The sequence below is a fragment of the Leopardus geoffroyi genome, chromosome D1 (assembly GCF_018350155.1).
Source record: "Leopardus geoffroyi isolate Oge1 chromosome D1, O.geoffroyi_Oge1_pat1.0, whole genome shotgun sequence".
NCBI classification, from domain to species: domain Eukaryota; kingdom Metazoa; phylum Chordata; class Mammalia; order Carnivora; family Felidae; genus Leopardus; species Leopardus geoffroyi.
Genome location: NC_059329.1, coordinates 11375625 through 11394879, shown reverse-complemented (window position 1 = coordinate 11394879; position 19255 = coordinate 11375625). Strand labels below are relative to the sequence as shown.

Genomic DNA, 19255 nt, shown 5'->3' with positions numbered 1-19255 from the left:
CCGTGAAAGCATGAGTGACAAAGCACTGGGCATGGGTTTTGAGGGACCCAGCTTTGAATCCTGGTTCTCTCTATTCCAGCAATTGCAGAGCCCATTTCACCATCTGTGAAATCTGAGGGTTGTGAAGATCAAATGGAACGTCAGCGTGTGAACTGCCATGTCTGTAGCGGGGCAAGGCCCCGGGGAAGAGTTTGCTTCCTTCTTTCACAAGTGGTGATTGACACATTTAGACTTGAATCAGGGGCAAAGATGGGTACTTAAAGTCTTAGAAAACTCCCTGGTGGAGAAAGACAATGACAGAGTAGCCTGGATCCCAGGGAACACATGAAGAATCTCAAGGTCTAGGGGCAAGGTAACAAGTGACAGATATGTGGAAGGGCAGCCCAGTCAGGTGTGGAGAGACCCCATGGGATGCAGAGGCAAAGAAGCCAATCCTGGAGGCGACTGAGAGCCCCTGGGCCAGGCCCAGCCTAGATCCTATCCAAACCTATACCAGCCAAGGTGGCCTGAGGTGAGGCTTCAATAACCCTGGGATGAAGCGTGTGTGCTAGACAAACAGGATGTGTCTTGCTTGGCCTTTTCATTATTTTCCATTTGGGCTGTGTTTGGTTTTCTTCTAGTTTTTTTAAGTTGCAAAATATCAACTTACTCTGTATTGATCAGAGGAGAGAGGGGGCTGTCCATGCTGAAAAGGAAGGTAGTGGGCGTTGAGTGGCCTGGATGCCAAGAGTCCTGAGGGTGATGACCATCTGGGGGGAGATTAGGGGAAAGCCATGGAGTTGGAGAAGCCAGAGAAGGGGGTGCCTCAAGGGTGTGGAGGGGAGGTGATTGGGGAAACAGTGGTAGACTCCAAGGGCTTCTCCTGCCTTTAATTTCTGTCTCCTGTCAGATTTAGGTAGAGTGCTATATGTCCCTCTTGAGTCTCAGTGTCTTGGTATCTCCTTTACCCCCTCCAGGTCAGATCTTGAGTTGATGAAGGTGGAAGAGGTCTAGAACCCCCAGAGGGAGAGGTTGGCAAGGCAAGGATCCCAGCCCAGAGCACCAGAAAGAAGGAAACTGTGGTTCAGAACTAGGTCCCAGTTTAGGGTGGGTGTGTGAGGCTCTTCTGATGGAAAGGATTGGAGGCTTTCTTGGGCCACCTCAAGTCAGGGTGTACATGTGTGTTTGGGTTGAGGGAAGGAGCGTTATAAAGAACATAGAAATAAAGCAATTAGAAATCTCAACCACATATCCAAGCCTCATGGATACCAAGGAGGGTGTAACAACCAGGCCTTGCATGAAGAGCAGCAGCTAAAGTCATGCTGGATTTTGCGGAGCCGAGAATTACAAGACTGGGCCAAACCCAAGCAACTCAAGGGTTTTGGATCCTGCACGTCTGCTTCTTTGTGTTTATCTGCTTCTCAGGCTGTGGACCAACCCCCTCACTCTACTCTTATCTTTGGCTTACTTATAATTTAGTTCACTCATAGATGTCACTTACTCATGGTTGCTCATGGTCCTTGCCTCTCCCAGTCTCCCTCTGCATTAGTTTCTGCCTGCACTGCCAACTGAAAAATTCTCTCTAGACCATGTCCTAGTCTAAATTCCTAATAGAGACTATCTAATTTCTCTAGTGCATCCTAATGGCCTCAGGTGAGAAAGAACTTTTTAAGTCAGGTGATCTCATGTATTGGCTGCCCTGAGTTGTCCCATTATGAGACGAACAGTTTCCCATTGAAGGCAGCCTGTGACGGTATAACTATGCATCTGGTCTGTGTCCTCTTTGTCCATACTGGAAACTCCCAAAGGGCAAGGCCTGGACACTGAGTAGTGCTCCATCTTGAGACTTTGCTCCTCCCTCCTATGTCAGTAAGGATGGTCCCTGAGGACTGGTGGTGGGAGCTGAGTCTAACAGTGGGCATCCAATGGCCCCATGTATGGAGAGCAAAGGGAGGTAAAGCCCTAAGGCCAGGAAGTCTCAGGTAGCGCTAGTCAGCTGAGGTCCACTCCAGTCTTTATTTGTTTTTTTTTTTTTTTTTCAACGTTTATTTATTTTTGGGACAGAGAGAGACAGAGCATGAACGGTGGAGAGGCAGAGAGAGAGGGAGACACAGAATCGGAAACAGGCTCCAGGCTCTGAGCCATCAGCCCAGAGCCCGACGCGGGGCTCAAACTTACGGACCGCGAGATCGTGACCTGGCTGAAGTCGGACGCTTAACCGACTGCGCCACCCAGGCGCCCCTCCAGTCTTTATTTGTATCTAGGTGTCTAGATAGGGAGACTGGGTACCACTGGGTGGCATCTTACCAAATTTCACTTTGTACATTGGCAGAAGGAGACTGTCCCTCATATAAGGGACATATAAATAATATGGCATCTTACCAAATTTCACTTTGTACATTGGCAGAAGGAGACTGTCCCTCATATAAATAATATCCTAGAGCCTTTAGGGAGGCAGGAAGCTTCTTCCCTCCACATTGGGTTATACTGCCTTTCAACTGTGCAACTGGTCTGGGTCTAATTTCTGTCCAGATTGCCACACTCTGGTCACCAAGCAGTGCTCAAGCTAAACCAGAATGGTTCCATACCTCCAGTGTGCCCATCCAGTTCCCACAAAGTCTCTGTGAAGTCTGAGACGGCTGGATAGCTGGTTATTGCAATGCTGTACCCTTGGCTTGGGAGGTTAATGCAACCAGAGAAAGTAACTAGGTGGAGACACTGGCATGAGCCAGAAGGTACAGTACCTTAGGCTGTGGATTATCTGGGGCTGGTGTTGGAACCTGCAGACCCCTTTTGAGGCCAACCTCACCACAGCTCAGGCCATCCCCTCTGAGGCCTTTTATGGGGCTCTAGGCCAGTTATGTGTCAGGGTCTTTAGCTGTGGGCAACAGAAACAGATCCTGGCTAGTTTAAACAGATCCTGGCTAGTGAGGAACTGAGTGGAGGAGAATGGGGGGCTCCCAGAACAAAGACTAAACTGAGAAGATGAGCGGTCACCAAGGCAGCTTCAGTGAGAGAAAGGAGACACAAGTGTCTTTTAGCAGGAGCTGTCTGACCAAGGCACCCAAACAGCCACTGCAGGGCACACCGGTCACCCCATGAAGGACTCCTAGAGATCCCCAGGGGCAATGTTGAGATGAGAGCGTCCCGGTCACATGCTCATGCCCTGCCTGCCAGGGGATGGGGAGAGGAAAGACCCCTCCTTCAGCCTAGGAGTGAGACCCACGGTTGGTTGGTGGTCACATGGGAGATTCTCTTAAAGGGGGAGCAGGATTAGATGGTGGATAGCCAAAAATGGAGCCAAATTCCTCCACTGCCTTGAAGCTATCCAATTGAATCAGTTTGAACTGCTTTTTCGTGTCCCGAGTACTCCAACCCGTGTAGCGTTGTTTGGTCCTCTGGCGGGGCAGGGGGCGGAGGGGTCTGCCCTTGGTTCTCACTCCTAACTATGACTGGGTTCACCTGTCCCATCTTGCTCTCCACAGCCCCTGCCCTGAAACTTGGATTTGTACTTTAGGTGCCCCTCCAGGCTGAGTCTCAGCAGGAGACAGGCTACACACTCGAATGGGTTAATTTGAGAAGAGTTTAGGAAAGGAGACGGTTACAAAAATGGAGGTGGGGCTAGAGAAACCAGGGAGGATAATGCAGCCTCTCAGAACTAGTGATAATGGGACTCCATTACCACTTGGAGGGACTGAAGGTGCCAAGGGAGGGGGCAGTTACTAGGAGGGAGACAGAGCACAGAGACAGAGGCAGAGAAAGAGAGAGTTGGGTGACAGACCAGAACACAGATAGTTGAGCTGGGCCTGGAAAGAGCTTTGAGGGGGCAGCGCAGGTCTGTGGGTCAGGGAGCAGTGTGGTCATGGCCTTGGACATGAATGTGGAACGTGTGTCTAACGGGCAACTCCAGTGTGTGAGGAAGATGCCTCTGCTTGAAAGTAAGCAGCGAAAGGGGTTTCTTCAAATCCATCCCTCAGTTTGGTCCTGCAGCCGAAGGACTGAGGTCTACGGTTGTTTCTCTTCCCTCTTCCCGTGATGCCTCCTTCTCTGGAAGAAGGGGAAGGGGCCATTTCATCTTTCTCCAGACTTATCTAAGGGCTTGCCTTGAATCGCTTCCCAGCAACCCAGCTCTCCCCTGGCTTTCCAAATCTTTGGGCAGATCCACCTGCCATCAGATCTGCCAGAGCCCAGGTGACAGACTTGGGGACCCTCTATGAGACCTCAGAGAGGCACCCCAGTCTTTCCCAATAGCCCCTTTCCCTCCCCCCAGGTGGGCCCCCAAATACTTGGTTTCTATAACTGTAATAATAGTCCTCCCTCTGAAAAACTTACCCACTATTTATGCCTAATTATCACGCGGCACAATAATGATATATATAACACTTAATGTGTCAGGTTAACTGTGTTCAAAGTCTTGTTCCATTACAACAGCAAACTTGCTTGCTATATCATTAGTATTTAACCTCTCTGGGCCTCGGCTCCCACGTATGTAAAATGAGGGGTATTGATTAGATGAGTGCCTCACCACCCAGCTGGTGCTCAGAACTACTGGTTGGCGGTTTAGAAATACAGAACCCTAACCCCTGCCCCCTGAGTTCTGACCTAGTAGATCAAATCTATATTTTTCTGTTTCCCAGGTGTTTCTATGGTATCCAATTCAAGGACTGACATTTGGGAAACTCTGAAGCAGATAATCTCTGTGACCCTCTCCAAAACTCATTTATTCATTCATTGCTCATAGACTTCAGAGGGGATGCTAGCAGAGATGAGGCTGGACAGAGGCAAGGGACAGATATGGCAGACTTCTAATCCACTCTAACAGAATTAGAATTCATCTCAGAGATGACAGGAAGGCTTTGAGGGGTCTTAAGCAGGAGTGACACAATCAGATCTATGTGTTAGAAACAGCATCTTTGTGCATTGTGAAAAATGGGCTGAAGGTGGGAGGCCGGGAAAAGGCTTTGGTCGTAATCTGCCCGAGATGATGATGGTGACCTGGATCAGAATGGTGGCAGCAAGTGGACAGATTTGGGTGGCATTCAGAACGTGGGATGGACAGGACTCTGATTTCTTTTTTCCTTCACATCTGGGATGTGGGGATTATTGCCTTTTGGCTCTGCAAGGCTTTGCCCTTTCCTAAGCTAGAGAACTCTTCAACCACACACTCTCATTGTGTGGTTCTTGGTCAGCTCCATGACAAGCAGATGCCCCAGATTTTGACTCAAGAGCTGGTGACTCAGAGAAGCAGGGAGAGTGAGTGGAGCATCCATTCTAGAGGCTGCACAAGCTGCCACAACTTTCAGTTTCCAGAAGCAGTGTAACAGAGTGCCAGGGGGATGCCGGTGTCTGAGGCCCGTAGTGGTGGCTATGCCATCTGGTGCCCTGTGTTTACCTGCAATAACAGAGTTCTCACTGTACTGCTGTGTGGGCTTGATTTCAGCTAAAGACCTAACAGCATCTAGCTCTTTTGTTCCCACCTGCTTTACACGCCTGGTTCTCTCATCTCCCCCGTGATTCTGTGAGCTATTACAGTATTTTCGATGAACTCCTTTTCTGCTTAAACTGCCCGAGTTGTTTGTTTCTTACATCCACCCTCCCTGCCTGGTACCCTAACTGTATCAGGAGCAGGGAGGGCACGAGCAGCTGGGTACAGTCCTCAGCCACAGCGAACATATGCAGAGGAGTGGGCTGTGAGCAAGAGAGTCCCAGATGCTGCTGGTTGGCTTAGAGACTAAAAATACCTCGGCTCCTGATTTGCTCACTCTCAACGCAGAAAGCTTGGATTGAGTTTTTCTTCACTATCGAGAGCTTTCTCTGGACTGCACAACTCCACTCAAAACCCGAGCGGTAGCATGGCCCTTGCATTTGCAAACTACTGGAAAACTATCATCCTGATTTCATTGTCTGCTCCCATCTTCTGGAAGGGAGGAGGCTTTAATGACACTCTCTGGGGGCTCTCCAAAATTAATAATATTCTCAACATCACAAGGTTATGGGAAGGTAAATGAGACTGTTGATGAGAAATATCTACAGAAAAGGCTGAAGAAATCGGGAGGCAATACTGATCGTGTTACCCCTATTCAGAAGTGACACATAGATGGATTGTTTCCTAAGTTCCATCACTTTCCCACCAATCTACCTGGTAATTTCCAAGACGTTTGATTTTGTTTTCACACATATAGCAACTGCAGTAGCTACCGAAACACAAGGTTTCTAGATTTTTTATTGTAGTAAAATATACATCAAATAATTGACCATGTTAATCCTTATGTAGTGTAGTGTGTGTAGGTCAGTGACATTACGTGCATCCATTGTTGTGCAAGCATCCATCCACAGAACTGTTTCACCTCCCCAGTCTGAAATTCTCTACTTCTTAAACACAAACTCCCTATTCACCTTTCCTTCCAGCCCCTGGCAACCGCCTTTCCACTGTGACTTCTTTAGGAACCTTATATAAGTGGACTGGGTTGTTTTACTTAGTCTAATGCCCTCAAGTTTCATGTTCTTGTAGCCTGTGCCAGGATTGTTCTTACTCCATTAGCAATGCCTCTGACAACAATGAGGTGGCAATCCTCCTGAGTCAGAGGAGGGGTGGGGCAAAAAGGGAATCAACACACACTTTTTCCACCTTTTTCTTTCCAAGTGCTGAAAACCTGCACTTTGTAGCCAGGCTTGTAAGTCCAGACCACGTTTTCGTTATCCAATTCCCCATTCAGTGGACACTTGGGTTGCTGTATCTTTTGCCCCCTGTGAATAATGCTATGATGAATATGGGTGTACAAATAAGTGTGTATTTATGACCTCTTCCCATCAAGCAATTAAATACATTTAGAAGATGGATATTTACACTCTAATTTATCTGTTTTGTAATTCTGAAGAATTATACAATAGGCTTTCTTTTTTAAAAATTATTTTTTAATGTTTATTTACTTTTGAGATTGAGAGTGAGTGAGACGGAGACCCAGCGGGGGGAGGGGCAGAGAGTGAGGGAGACACAGAATCTGAAGCAGGCCCCAGGTTCTGGGCTGTTAGCCCAGAGCCCGACATGGGGCTCGAACTCATGAACCATGAGATCATGAGCCGAGCCAAAGTTAGCCACTTAACTGACTGAGCCACTTGGGTGCCCCATATACAATAGGCTTTCTTAAAGAGGGTTGCACCTGTATTCTTTACTGCTCCAAAATAGGAGGAGGCAAAGAATATCTACGAGCGTCCATTTTACGTGGATGTGGAAAAGCCCCATACAGTCTTCGAGTGAGGAGATCATCCTCTGAGGGTGAATGCACATACAGATGTCAACACTCTCGAGTAATTCCCTCTGCTCTCCTGCCGTGGTCAGAGAGAGTACCCTGAACCCCTGTCTTTTTAAAAGGGTCATCTCCTGGGGTGCCTGGGTGGCTCAGTCAGTTAAGCATCTGGGTCTGGACTTCAGCTCAGGTCACCATCCCAGGGTTATGGGATCAAGCCCCATGGAATCAAGTTCCGCACTGAGTGTGGAACCTGCTTGGGATTCTCTCTCTCTCTTTCTCTCTCTCTCTCTCTCTCTCTCTTTCTCTCTCTACTCCTCCCTGCTTGTGCTCTCTCTCTCTCAATGAATAAATAAATAAATAAATAAATAAATAAATAAATAAATAAAATTATAAAGAAAATAAAAGGATTGTCTCCTTCTTCACCCCTACCTCAGATACCCTGACCTCCCTTCACTAGATCATGCTGATATGGAACTATGGCTCTCTCACCAATATCAGTGACCAAGACTTCTGCACCTCTCTAAGGCTTTCAGCACTTCGAGAGAAATAATAAAGTATAAAAAGGATGTGTTTATTTTCTTTTTGCCCCACACCCCCTCTGACCCAGAGGACTGCCACCTTATTGTCCTCAGAGTCATTTGCAAATGGACTAGGATCTTCATGACCAAAGAGGGGAGGATGAGAGAAGAAAAAATTATAGGAACTTGAAACAGGGCTCAGTTTTCATCTGTGAAATAGGTTAAGAAATCTAGAATTGGAACACTGGGTGTCTGCATTTCCTCCGGTGCTTCTCTGGCTGAAGTTTTCTGTAAGAGGAGAAAATGGGAAAATGTATCAAGCCCCAGTGTGAATTGGTTGTTATTCCTACTTAAACTTCATGATAACCTTGCAATACAGATCTCTATCCCCATTTTACAGCTGAGGACCCTGAAGCTCAGAGATACACAGAACGTTCCCAAGGCTTGGGTGTTTGGACATGAGCGAAGTCCCATGTGACTCCAATTCTGCTTTGCTCCTGACCCCCTTCCCCCCTCCCAGTCCCATGACGGCATTTCCTTTATTTTCTGTGCAATAGTTTTCAGAAGAGGGGCTGTGACAGTCTGTGGGTACATCAGAGTTTGACAGAGACCAGTAAGGGACTCTGCTTCTAAGTTCTAGCCATGCCTCATTCTCTACCTCAGAGAAGCACAGGGGCACAGGAGAAAGTTCTAGATTTTCCTCATTCTCTGTCGGCTGGGTCCTTTGTTTCCTCGTTACCGTGGGCCAACAAAACCACCACCATCTTCTCCCCTAACACCCGTTAGTAACCATTTGCTTACCACTTTCAACAATAAAGAGGTACAAATACAGGTTTAGGTAGTACATCAAAAAGAACTTCCTGACTCTGAGGCTCTGGGACATATAGATGGGAAAGTCAAAAAGGCTCTTGTGTCCCCCTTTCCAGGAAAGCTTTAAGGAAAAGGGCCACCCTGCCTGGCCTACTTGGGCCGGGTACAGTTCTGCCCGGAGGCAGGGGAGGCTCGCGATGACCTCCAGAGGGCCCTGGCAGCCTGGGAGGCAGGGGCCCACAGTAAGCTGCCTGCCGCTTGGCCGCAGATGTTCGCTGTCATAAATCATTCAGTGCATCTGTTTGCTGTGCCGCTTGTTTAAAGAGCGAGCCGTTTGCTAATTGAAAACTAAAAGATCCGTCCGTGTCACTCACAGCCAGCATGAAATCCACTCAGCCATGCAAGATTGGGGTAAAAGTGGCAGCACAGCGCTACGGGGCCCTTGGGTTGGTGCTCCCCGTGGTGGTCATGTTGCTCCCCTTCTGCCTCCTGAGTGAGCGACGCTATTCTCCCCACCGCAGAACAGCCAGGGGGTATCCATATTACAGTTTGTCTCATACTTCCTCATCTATTATCCTCAATGCTGCCCACAGAGAACGGTATTCGTAGCCCCAATTTAAAGATGGAGAAACTGAGGCTCAGAGATAGCAAACTACATAGCCAAAGTCACACAAGTGGTATGTGACAGAGGCAGGACACCAGTCTAGGTCCCCTGACTACTCAGGAGAGGGGTGGCTATCCACTGGGCGGCTCTATCCCTGGACCAATAGAGGTGCTGAGCTGGAAGGCACCAAGTCCTTTCTTAAGTGGATTAAACCTTGGAAAGAATGGCCTAGGGGTAGACCAGGGGGAACACTGAGATTTCAACAATATCTGCAATGTCTCGTTGCTTTAAAAGCAAATATAGCAAAATGTGGGGATTCCTGATGGCTAGACTATCTCCCTATGAAGACTACAAGGGGATGGGGGCCAGACCAGATGCGCAAGGTAGTGCCAATGCCAAAGGCAGGGAGCAGGGGAGGAGGTGCCATGCGCCCACTTATAGCCTCTCCCCTTCCCCAGTTACCTCCAGAGATGGCTGTATTTGAGAAACGTGCTGGTGTGCACCTCTCAGGTGGGGGACTGGCCCAGCCCTGGTTCTCTGTGGTGGAATCTGCAAGGGCACTCCAATTCACTGAGCCTCACTCAGTTCCTCCTAGAGCGATGTAGGTTGGGGGGGGGGGGGGTAGATGAGTGCTCAGGTCCTTCTGCGATCATGTGGGTCATTGGAGGAATACAGACTTAATCTTTGTGTGCCCAGAGTGGCTTGGGTCCAGCAGCAATGGACTCTATGCTATGCACAGTCAGTTCTGTACCCATGCTGTTCCTCCTGTGGCGTGCTGTGTGGCCTTCTCCCTGGCTGGAACGGGTATTGCTTCTTCAGTGCCAGTCCCCATGAAGTCTCCCTTGTTTGTGCTCCACGCACCTGGTTAAGCCACCGGTGCTGTAGTGCTATGCTATGTTACAGGTGTTTCCTAGAGGTCTCCACTGCACTAGCAGGATGTGACAACAGGGGCCAGGTTTGATTACTCTTGGAGACCCTGGAATCTGACACAGAGCCTGGCAAACGGAGGACAGTCAAACACATAATTGCTGAAGACTCCACCTCTGTTTGTATTCAAGGGCAAGCGGAACCCGGAGGCCCCCTTTTGAATTTCCTCTTCAGGTCAACTCCAAGCAGGCTTTCCCCCGAAAGGGTCAAGCAACAGAACTGACTACAGGGCTTCCAAGACCAGAGGTCTGTAAACGGAACCTGGACGGCTTCTCCTTACGTGACTCCCTGGATGGGCTGTGCCTCCTCCAACCTTTATCCTCTGACTTCTCAGAGGGAAATAAGCAGACACTGAAGATGCCTGGTCACCGGCGGCCCTGAATATACAAGGTATCATTCACTTTGGGGGTATGGGGAGACCGCAATGGGCAGTTGATCGCTCAGTTCCCGCCTCAGCGACCACCTGCACCAAAGCCAGGGCTGACTGCAACCTCTGCCGGCTCGCTGCTCACAGCAGGCTGGGTCGCACTGAGTCCGCACACGGGCGCGCAGAGTGGAAGGGCGGGGCCTGGCCCAGGGGCGGGGCCCAGGGGCGCCCCGTGGGCCAGGGCGGCCCCGCCCCCCGCCTCCCTCCCGCGCTCCGGTGCTCCCGCGCCGTGAAGCTGTCCAGTCTCAGTGCCGGAACCGGCCGCCTCCCGCGCGCACCGCGCCGCCTCCGCGCCTTGTCCCTGTGCTGCACGCCCGCCCGCGCCCGGCCCCGCCCCGCCCCGCCGCGGCCGGTCCACTGCTCCCCGCGGGCCGGAGCCGGCCAAGCGGCTGCCCGCCGGGGCTCTGAACGGCGCGGCGGGGCCGGGAGCCAGGGACCCGCCGAGGAGAGCGGCGGCCCGGACGGCTGCCGGAGGGGCGGCCGCGCTTGGATGCGGCGGGAGCCGGAAGCCTCGAGCAGCCGGCGCCGTCTCTGCCCCCGGGCGCCCTATGGCTTGAAGGTAAGCGCGCGCACGCTGGAGAGACGGGCGGCCGGGGGCCGAGGCGGGTCGCAGGGAGAGGAAGGGGGAGCTCGGAGGGCGGCGCGACTGGGACTAGAAGTTTGTCAGGCCACTCTGGCGCCGTCTGCCTGGGACCGACCCGACTGAGGACAGGCTCTCCACCGACTCTCCATCGGGCTGCTAGCCCAGGGGGGACAGGAACACAGCGGCTGTCATCCCCTCTGACTCCCTCTCGGCATCCCTTGCACGGCCCGGGCGGGAATCCTCGCTCCGGTCATTAGCGGGCGGTGCGGGGGCAGCCTCCCGCGGAGCGCGGTGAGCCACCCTTGTCGAGCCGGAGCTTCAAAGGGCGGCCGGCTCCCGACGATCTCGGGACGGCACTTTCTGCCCCGCACCCAAGTCCGGGACCCCAGGGCGCGCGGCCAGAGTTTCTGACCTCCAGGGAGAGAGAAGGGTTATTCTTGGCAAGTCTGGATTTGCGCGACCTGAGACTTTTCAGTTTCTAAGGACTGAAGCCAAGGCCGTTTCTGCCCCTCCTCTCCCACCACCGGTTGTGCCGCTGTCCTTGGTTCTGATTTTACGTTCTTCGCCCTCTCTCCGTTTGAGATCCAGTCAAGGAGGGAGACTGAGCTTTCAGAATCATCTCGACCTGGGAATGGGGGTGACGGTTGGGGCAGTAGTGGAGGGTGACTGTTCGACTCTGGAATGGACCAAGAACCTCGACAGAGCTGTGTGCGGAGACAAGAGGCAGCTCTAAGAGCCAGACAGAGCAGGTCCCCAACGCTGTCTGCGCGGGCAGCCTGTGAGTGGTTCCTCTTGAAGAGCAGAGGTAAGAGGGTGCGTGTGCGTCTACACAACAGGCTTCGCCATGGATGCAAGTCACAGCACCGCAGCTCCGTAGGGACAGGCCCTTGCTCTCAGCCACAGGGAAGCTGTTTGGGCGAGTGAAGTTTCCCCACCTGGCACCCCACTACTTTATGTGCTGGGGGCTCCCGAAGTTGGTGAGGTATAAGGCACTTCGTGGATCTCTCTCCAGTTCTTTCTGCAGATCCAATCATTTCTGGATTTTGACCAGGATGTAAACCTTTCAGATTAATCCTCACTCTTTCCCAGGAACTAGGTGATCAGTGATTCTCACCCTTCCCCCCCCCCCCCCCCCCCACCATGCAAATATTCTGCTTATCCCTGATTCATCCTGCAGCATTAGGACCACTTGAAAAAGAAATCATTCTTCTCATGTTTCTCTCTGTTGGTGCTGTGTTTGATGAGGGTGGGCAGAGAGAGAGAGAGGCCTTGGTGAATGTGACCAATTGCAAGAGAACTAGTGGGCTGGTTTTCTGGGTCCCAGCCCCCTGCCTTTGACTTCTTTGCTTAGTGTTCAAGATTCCTGGCATATCTGAGGGGGGTGAGTGGAAAGGATGCCACCTCTGAAATCAGACATCGGGTAGGGAAGATATCTGAGAGGGTTACACATAGATCAGAGCCATGATAACCCCAGCCTTGGTCTCTTGGAGAACACTTTGAGTTCCTTCTACCTTCTTTGCACACCCTGGGGATGAAGGGTGCTTGGAAAATGGGAGATTCTGATTTGTTGTAGAGGTCTGGGGCAGCATTTCTCCAATGGTTGTTCTGTTTTAATGAACTCCCTGCCTCTGAATCACCTGGAAACCTAGTTAAAAATGGAATTTTTTTTGTTCTTCTCTGAAGGGCTGCTGAATGAGAATCTCAAGCTGAGACCCAAGAATGTATATTTTAACAATATTTCTGGGTGATTCATATGTACGCAGGTTAATAAATCATCTCTCGTAAAAGTTCATACTTCTTTGGCTAGAGGGAGCATGATTAGGTCTTTAATTGACCTCTCTGCCTTCTTCAGTTTATCATGTTAAATTCTTCATGGGTGACACTGCTGATGGAGGGTCCATCCCCCAGATTCAATCCTTTTGCTGAAATAAAGGATGCAGCCCAATCTCCTCTCTGCCAAATCCTCCGGGTTTTTCTTTCTAAAACAGATTTTTGGCCTCTAAAAATCACTGATATGGCTTTAGGTTGACCTGTGTAAATAGTAACTGCCCCCTTCTAAGGGCCAACTCATTATGTTGTTCTTACTCTCCCCTTCTGGAGGAATTATTGTCTTTCATTATGCATGTGCTGTGGTCTGCTAACCCAACTGCTCCTGAAATGCCAAGGAGTGATTAGTTCAGCTTAGTAGCACGTCATGTTCCCCAAGGCTGGTAGCCACTCGTGCCCTGCTGGCAGTGACATATTGGCTCTATTGATTTGGTTCTTGTGCTCTATAAGCTAGCAGGCTTGTAGGGGTGAATAAGGCCAGTAGAGATGCTTGTGGGCTAGTCCGTTTTCTACCTTCACCTGAAAGGTTGGATTATTTCTGTCTAGAACATGCAATGATGTAGAGGAATTTGAACTTGAGAGGAACCCTCTGTTCCTCCTCCTACCAGGGGAAACAAAGGGAGCTCATAATCTCATAAAAAAAATTTTTTTTGGCCTCATATTCACCTGGGATTGATGAAGCTAGACTGGTCTGAGGTCCCTGTTCTGTGGGTAAACACGTGTAAGGGGAAAGTCATGTGGACTTGGCCTGGAAAGAGCTGTCTTCGTCTTCCCTGCAAGTGAAAGTCAAATATTGGTGTCGAGGAAGTAGCATGGCTGTGAAAATAACACAGTTTGTGTGGGGTGGGGTGGGGTGGGGGTTAAGGATAATGAGACTTCCTTGAGCTAATGCTGCCCCTTCTACTGACTCATATTTTCTGACCTGCCAAATCCCATTTCTCCCTTCCTATGAATCTCCAGCAGTGAAGGTGTTTTAGCCACTGGTAAAGGAGGGGAGAATCAACACTGAGGTTTTATAATGTCAGAATCCCAAGCCATATCTCCCAGAGTCGGGTTGTCACAGTAACCTGAGATTTGAGGTCTTGAAAATATCTTAGCATGGCTGCCTACTCAGTCCGACTTCTGCAAGGACATAGTTACCAGGACTTTAAACCCTTAGGTTGTTTGGGCTCCTCAGAGGTCATCCTGGCTGCTCTTGACCCCTAAACAGGGTAGCTTTTCTCTTAGTCCAGAAGTATGGTGGGCTGTCTCCAATTACCAAAGTGCTCCCAGAAGGAGTGGCATAAGCTTTCTAGTTCCAAGCCACCAGGACTGGGCTTGGTAACCAAACTTCTCCATTCTGCTAGGAGCCTTGCTTAGCAGGAGAGCATCCTGCATCTAGGAGATGCTTGGAAGCCACAGGCAGCAGGAGATGGCACAATGTGGTTCAGATCCTCGGTAGGTACCCTTCTGTGTATATAGCTTCTCTCTCAGCTGAATCCCAGCACCTCATTCCCCTCTCTCACCCCCAGTAGGGACTCTCATGACCCTGAGAGGACTCCAAGATTTGGCTCTAGGGTTCTGTACAAGCTCCAGCATCTCTAGCTCTCCAGGATACTACATGGAACCACCAAGGGTTTACAGTTTGCTGATTTGCCAGCTCTGGGTGATATTATCTGCAGCCTTTTAAATTACGCTAATAGTGCTAGAATCCAGCATGAATACATCCCTGCCTCTCAACTGTCCCTACCACCATTATCATTGAAGATTTCTTTCTTATTTTTTTTAAACAATAGAATCATATTATTTAAATGCATAGGTGTGGAAAATAGCTTGATTATAGTGTCAGTGTATGTGGGTGGAGGAGTAAAACTACAAGATTCACCACTTGGTTTGTTCCCATTTGGGTCCAAAGAAAGGAGCACAACTTGCCCTTCTGGACTGTACATTTCCCCTCTTCTTGTCCTTTTCACCTCAATCTGATAAATGGGTTAAACCAACACCCTTGGCAGCTGGGATGCCCCCTGGGAGGGTGCAGCCTCCTCTCTGCCTAGGAGACATGGGAATGTTTCTCTGCAGAGGAGCAGAGGCTCTTGCTGGTTCTGGCTCCAGTGTACAGGGAGGAGCCAGAGATGACGCACTGGGACCTGGGGACTCCCCCCTCCCCTGGGTGGAAGAGGCCATGGTGCTGCAATGTCCCAAATTCAGAGGCCTGGAGGCTGCAGGGGCATCTGAGAGAGTGTGGAGAGGTGTACAGGGAAGGGAACCGAGAAGAAGTAAACTCTTCGGGGACCCCCAGAAAAGGCTGATGTTAAATACGTATGTATTAGACATCAGCTTAGTGTGGTTTGCCCAATTTGTTGTAATCTCATGGCACCTGCAGGGGTTTTCATGTTTTCTGGGAGGAGACAGGGGAATTCTTTGCTGTCTACAGTGATGGGTAGGGGAAGGGGGGAGGACCCCTGGCTTTCCCTGGAGCACTCTGAGTGATGTCAGCCTGCTCCCAGATGGAGAATGATAAGTGAATCCAGGCAGACTCAGCCCCCAGGGGTCCATCAATAGGCCCATAGCCAGGCTGGGCAGACAGGCCTTCCAGGGCGCTGTAGGTCGGCACAGAACAGCAGCCACAGCCCCAAGGACACGCCCCTGCAGATGTCTGGGAGTCAAAATGAGTCCTGGGGCCCATCCATTTGTCACCAGGCTCCTTCAAAACGTGCCTGCCCTTCTCATTTCCACCCCTGCCTTGTTGTCATTGTTTGGATTCTAAGTGGCTCAGCAGGGGAAAGGCATTAGAAATGAAATTATTTTTGTTACACGCTGTATAATTGCCTTCTCTCCTTCCTGTTACCCCAGGCAGCAGCATCACTAGCAATTCCCCGGGAACCCTTGGTCTGGGAAAGTGGCTTACTCACAAGCGTCCTTAAAAGGGCTGCTTTTGACCAGTGGTTCTGCTCGCCAATCCCTCCGTTGCTGACCCAATCAGCCTAATGGCTAACGTTTATTGTGCACTTGCTGTGTGCAAGGTACTGTGCTGAGCATTTGACATGTGTTTTTTATTTCTTCTCTTCATCTTGCAACAACTCTGGCCACTGTTACTATCCCCCTTTTTACGGAGGAAGAAGCGTGGGCTTAGAGAGATAAGTTGCTTGCATGAGATCACAGGGCTAATAATGTGCAGAGTGGAGATTCAAGGCCAGACTGTTTGATGCTAAAGTAATTGCCCTCTCTGACCTATGGTCATTGGCATACAGAATAAGGAAGGGAAAATAGGTCTAAGAAGGCACTTTCTTTGATAAACTGAAGTGACAGCAAGCTTTGCATTAGAGACCAGGAAAAGAGGAGGTTGCAGAGGGAGAAGAGTGCATGGAATAAGTTCTTGGGATTTTTAAAGTTGAGAACCGTCCAAGAAGTTGTTCTGTGCCTGGGTCTCGCTCCTTTGGGTCAGGTACAGTGGGAATGAATCTCAGCAAGCAATGGGAGCAGAGGAGAGGGGGCAGGAGCAGAAAAAGGGAGAGACACCAGAGCCTTCTCACTCAAGGGAGGGCAGGAGAAGGTGTGGACTCACGGAAGGCCTGGCTTCCCTGGAGAAGCTAGGCTGAAACTGGGATGCCATCATTGCTCATCTGTTTGAGGTGCACCAAACTGTTGCCAGAGGATACAACTCAGGCTGCTGCCTCCCTTTGGCCTTTGGTGTTGTTTTCTCACCATATGGGATGAAAACTTGTCGCATCTCCAAGGCTAAGCTTGAGTTTAGGGCGAGTGGGGAGGAGTGGGATGGCCTGGGGTCCTACACAGACGCGGGATTAACTCATGAGCGCTGTCATAAGGACTAACTGCTTGGTGCTCTTCTGCTGGACAGAGGCCGAAGAGGCCTGGGTGCTCCTGGGCAGGGCAGTTAGTCTGCACATTGGTTTCTTCCTGGACAAAACAAAGGAACTTTTACATGCTGCCTGCTACCTTGGAATTCCTAAGATTCAACAGCACTCCAGGCTCTACTGAAATGACCAGATAATGGGGATCACCTCCCAATAAGCTAGAAGACTTCTAGCCTGTGTAGGTGAACCTCACCATGAATTTTATGAATGCCGCTTAGCAGCATTTGGTCCCTTACTTAAGCCCTTAAAACACAGCATGGTTAAGCCTGTGGGCTCTGGAGCGAGATTGCCAGAATTTGGATTCCGACTGCAATACTTACTAGCTGTGTTACCTTAGGCCAGTTGGCTGACTGCTGTCAGCTGGGGTTCTCATCTGTACATGGGGATGTTCGTGCTGAGATGCTTGCGTTGCTGTGATTACTTATGGCAGTAGATATAAGTAAGACATTGGGAAGAGTCCCTGGCAAAAGTAAGCACAGCGCTCCATAAACATTAATTGTAATAAGTGTTATTGTAATTATTAAGGAACTGGAAGGGGAGAGTGGCACCTGGGTGGCTCAGTTGGTGCAGCCTCCAACTTCAGTTCAGGTCATGATCTTGCAGTTCGTGGGTTCAAACCCCACATCAGGCTCTGTGCTAACAGCTTAGAGCCTGGACCCTGCTTCAGATTCTGTGTCTCCCTCTCTCTTTGCCCTTCCCCACTCATGCCCCCCACCCTCTCAAAAATAAAATAAACATTAAAAGAAGTTTTTTAAATAAGAAAATTGAAAATTAAAAAAAGGAACTGGGGGGGGGGCATTTTCAGCTGCTTTCCTTTTGCACTCACTGAGCACCTGGTTTTACATCTCTGAAATTAAGCATATTTCTAAAGCTTTCACAAAATTCAAGCCTACGTTTCTTTCTTACACTCTCCACTTACCTGCCCCACAATCACTGGCTCTCCCCTGCCAGAAGTTTTTACTCATCTTGAGCAAGAGGAGCTGCACTCACTGGTCCATATGTTATGCTGCACTCACCACAAGTGCAGCTGTCACCTGTCCTCAGACAACACTGTTACAATACCACTGACCATATTGCCTGTGCTGTACCCTTTGTCCCCACAACTGATTTGTTCCATTACTGGAAGCCTGTGCCTCCCACTCCCCTTCCCCCATTCTGCCCATCCCTCCACCCACCTCCCCTCTGGCACCCATCAGTTTATACTTGGTTGGAGTCTTCTTGATTGGTACTGTGACATTGGATGGTGCACTCTGGCAAAGGCCACTTATTATAGAAAATCAAAAATAAGGAGAAAATACTGGTGCACAAGAACACGGAGACTCTTCTTTCTTCTACCCTTGGTTGAGAAGCCCAAAGAACCTCACATTAAGATCCTCAAAGCTACCACAAATACATGGTGTCCATCTTTTGGGGGTCATTAATGGCAGAGGCAAATGTCACCCATGTTTTAGATGAAGGATGGTCCTGCCTGAGAAAGGGATGTAACTCAATAGCTTCTGGCCCTAGGACTCTCTGATCCTGAAAGTTACTCCCTTTCTCTGGCTCTTTTCCTTTTCTGTGAATCCTTCACAGGAGAGGAGTCTTTCCTAATTGATGCATCTATTTCTGGCCAATTAAAAAGGCTTACTATTTAAGGCAGGTAGAGGATTTCAAGGACATCACGGGTGTTCCATTCCCTGGCCATCTTCCTCAGGTCATGGAGTCATTCCTTCTTGGACTCTCAGCTTCCTCAGCTCTTATGTTCATTTATGGCAGGAACAATATGAGAATGGTATTGACAAGCAGGAACTAGCATCTGGGGTCCCAAGCAGAGGATGTCAGGCCCCCTAAAGAAACAATGATATTTCCATACACGTCTTTCCTTGGGGAGTGTATATAACTGAAGGCCTGGATTGCTCTGGGTGACTGATGGCACAAAGTCTGCCTTCTGGCCAGTCCTCTTTGGTGAGCTAGAGGGAGGTGGTAGGAAGTGATGAATGCTTTCCATAGATTTGTGTGGTCCTCCATACATTCTGGATCCTCCCTTAGTTACATTCCATCGTGGTCAACCTCCAAGATGGCCCTCAATACTCCCTGTTTTCTGGTATTCATGTTCTTATGTAGTCTCCGTCTACATTAAATAGGGAAGACCTGTATACCAATAGGATAATGCCTAAATGGCAGATTGTGACTTCTGAGAATATGTCATAATAGGTATTATGACTTCTACCTTATTCTTTCTTGGATCACTCATCCTGGGGAAAACTATCTGCCATGTCATGAGGACACTCCAGTAGCCCTATGGAATGTTCTGCATGGCAAGGACCTGAGGCCTCCTACCAAGAGCCATGTGAATGAGCCATCCTGGAAGTAGATCTTTTCTCCCCAGATAAGCCTTCAAATAACTGTGGCCACTTCCAAGGTCTTAATTGCAACCTTCTGAGAGATCTGAGCCAGAACCACTGAATAGAGCTGCCTGAATTCCTGACCCCACAGA

The 19255-nt window shown here is 49.7% G+C and overlaps 1 protein-coding gene and 2 long non-coding RNA genes across 5 annotated transcripts in view; 2 read left to right on the top strand and 1 right to left on the bottom strand.

Moving 5' to 3' along the window:
* The window catches only part of LOC123600674, a 63529-nt gene extending 55734 nt beyond the window's left edge, over positions 1-7795 (top strand). The window contains exon 3 of the long non-coding RNA XR_006713734.1: positions 7664-7795. This is a non-coding gene — a long non-coding RNA (uncharacterized LOC123600674). The remainder of the gene's footprint in view (positions 1-7663) is intronic.
* A 148-nt stretch (positions 7796-7943) lies between these two features.
* On the bottom strand, positions 7944-18906 carry LOC123600673. 2 transcript variants are annotated; one of them, XR_006713732.1, is made up of 3 exons: positions 18407-18906; positions 17112-17239; positions 7944-8035 (listed from the first exon to the last, which is right to left on the bottom strand). It is a non-coding gene; the product is annotated as an uncharacterized LOC123600673 (long non-coding RNA). The 2 variants fall into 2 exon arrangements; XR_006713733.1 differs by lacking the exon at positions 7944-8035 and adding an exon at positions 11294-13698.
* Positions 10949-19255, top strand: part of DRD2 (dopamine receptor D2) — a 64762-nt gene continuing 56455 nt past the window's right edge. For both annotated transcript variants that reach the window (XM_045482844.1, XM_045482843.1), the window contains exon 1: positions 10949-11074. The gene's annotated coding sequence lies outside the window, so the exon portion shown is untranslated. The remainder of the gene's footprint in view (positions 11075-19255) is intronic.